This window comes from Suricata suricatta, chromosome 9, assembly GCF_006229205.1.
Source record: "Suricata suricatta isolate VVHF042 chromosome 9, meerkat_22Aug2017_6uvM2_HiC, whole genome shotgun sequence".
NCBI lineage: Eukaryota > Metazoa > Chordata > Mammalia > Carnivora > Herpestidae > Suricata > Suricata suricatta.
In genome coordinates, this window is record NC_043708.1 from 3,005,725 (window position 1) to 3,008,296 (window position 2,572).

The window sequence follows — 2,572 nt, forward strand, 5'->3', positions numbered from 1 at the left end:
CCATGGCTCCCGCTTCCGCTGACCACCTTGCCGGGAGACACTGAGCTTTCTCGGACTCTGAACCTTTGCCCGTGCCGTTCCCGCTGCCGGGAACACCCTTCCCCGCCTTCCGGGGCTAACTCAGGCTAGAAGAGACCAGCGTCCTCACCCAGAGCCTCTGCTTTCCCCTCTTCCCTTTGTATTGATGTGCCCGGTCTTTGGGTGCCTGCTGTGGGAGTGCCGGTGTCGTGCGTGTGGCTGGGCCTTCAGATCTTGTAGTCATTATGTTTGTGGAATAAAGCAAATTAAAATTTTCACTTAAAAAGCCCGCTGGAGGGGTGGTCTTGGATTTTGTGAGCCAAGTCATCAGCGAGTTTAAACAGTGAAGCCAGGAGGTCATGTGGTCCCAAGCCTTCCTTCTCTGCTGAATGCATGCTTTGATTGAGAAATTCAGTTTATGTTGTCTGATTAAAATAAGAGCCACAGAGAGACCTTCCCTGTGGATGATTTTAAACATGACGTTGGGAGCGTTTCTAATAGAAGTTCATAAAAGAGCTTAGAAAAGGCAGGCGTGTTTCAGCTTTCAGGGACGAATTGATCCGGCTCGTTCTCTGTGGCTCCCGTGGACAGAGCTGGGCTGGGGTGAGGGCAGGCAGTCACAGAGCGGGTCTATTTTAGCCAAAGGAAAAACCATCTGTGAAGAATGAGTCAAAAGGCCACGTGCCTTTAGGCCCCTGGAAGCACGAGATTTTTGCCACTGGAGGACTGAGTGGAGAAGGTTCGCAAAGGAAGGGCCCAGGAGGTCTGATGGGGCGGCCGGTCAGGCCCCCACCTGGAACTAGTGATCTGTAGCTTCTCTGGGGCCTTGGATCCCAGAGCCTCAGAGCCCGGGGAGGGGGCCCTCCCGGGAGGAGCAGAGCACTGACCCTCATCTACCTCCCTCTGCTATCTCTGCCTCCTCCCCCCTCCTCTCTCCCCCCTCCTCCCCCCTTCTCTCTCCCTCTCCTCCCTCTTGTCTCCTTCCACTCCCTCCCCCTCATGCCCTCCTCCTCCTCCCGCCCTCCTCCTCCTCTCTCTGCCTGTGGTCCCGGCCACGAGCTCAGACACCCAGGGTTCAGGCCCTGCCTGGAGGACACCTTGTTAGGAAGATCAGCCCTAAGGCAGGACGCGAGGCAGGACGCTGCGCAGTGGGCCTCAGGTGACCTCTGCTCCTGGGGCTCGCAGTCAGTTCCGTGTAGCAAGAAGGCTGCAAACGATGTCAGTGCTTAAAGCTGCTGGTGACCTTGGTCCTGGGGCGTCCCTGCTGGGTCACTGCTCCTCAGGGCCTGGGTGTCCTCTTCTCCCAGGCCCTGGTTCTGGGCTCCCAGCTCAGCTGGCAGGGTTCAGGGCTGCGTGTGGGGCGGCCCCTGGAATTGAGCTCCCTGCGCAGCCGCACTGAGGCCCACAGAGCGCACTCCGTTCCTGACCATTGAGCCAGGGGGTAAGGGCGCCTGGCACACAGAGAGTCCAGCGTTAGCTGCAGAGCCGCGATTGCACGGGCACTGCCTGTCCAGAGTCACTAGGCCACCACCAGGGTGACATCGGCACCCCTCTCCGCCAAGGAGGCGGCGTCGAGGGAGGGCTTTCCGGGGCCCCCCGCAGGCCCCCCTCACCTGTGCTCCCCCTGGCTGCCTGCACCCCAGCCTCCTCCCTTTTGCCTCCCGGGGGCCAGGGGCCTGCTGCTCCCGTTCCTGCTCAGTCCTCGCTGAGATCCTCAGCAAGGGCGAGTGTGGGGGGAGGGGTGTGATGGGGGCAGCAGGGGTGCCCCCCTCGGTAGGTGGGTGCTGGGTACTGGCCTGCCTAGGCCACAGGCCACTTCCAAATTATCCCTGGACGGGGCAGGGAGGGGCCTACTGTTCCCGGGTCATGGTCGGGGAAACTGAGGCCGAGAGGGGAAAGGCGCTCCTCAGCTGGGTGGTGGTTGGGGGGTGGGTCTGGGGCTGGCCTGCCTGGCTCCTAGAGGCCCTCGGGTCTCTGGGCCTTCCTGCCACCTCCTGCCCACCCCTGGCTCGCAGGACTCGGAGGTGGGGGTGCCCAGAGCACCCGACTGGAGGGCACGGAGGGTGTGGCATCCATTGTGTGAACACAACTCTCTCCGGCAGAATACAAACTTGAGCAGAGCCTTCAGCCCAGCCAGCGGGGCGCCTTCGGGCTAGAGGCTCCCAGGGGGAGAGCTTGATGCCTGCCAGGCCCGCGCTCCCCTGCAGCCCCCTCCCATGCACACACCAGGCCCCGCCTGGGCCCCGCCTCCTTAAGGAAGCCCAGGGCCACATGGGAGCCGCCAGCCGTGGTCTCTGCTGGCACCTGCCCAGGTCCCTTCCGTCCGCGCTGACCTGCACAGCGGTTGTGTGCAGGGCACCATCCCTGTGACAGGTGGGGAAACTGAGGCTCAGAGAGCTAATGGGACTTACCCAGGTTTTGTGCAGGAGGAAGGGGAAGGCCAGTGTTTTCCCTGTGTTGACCCACAGTTCCCTGGGGCCAGACCACCACTTAGGCAGGGGTGTCTAGGTTCCGGGCTTCAGCTCTCTCTGGCGCTCCCTGCTGTGCACCCTTG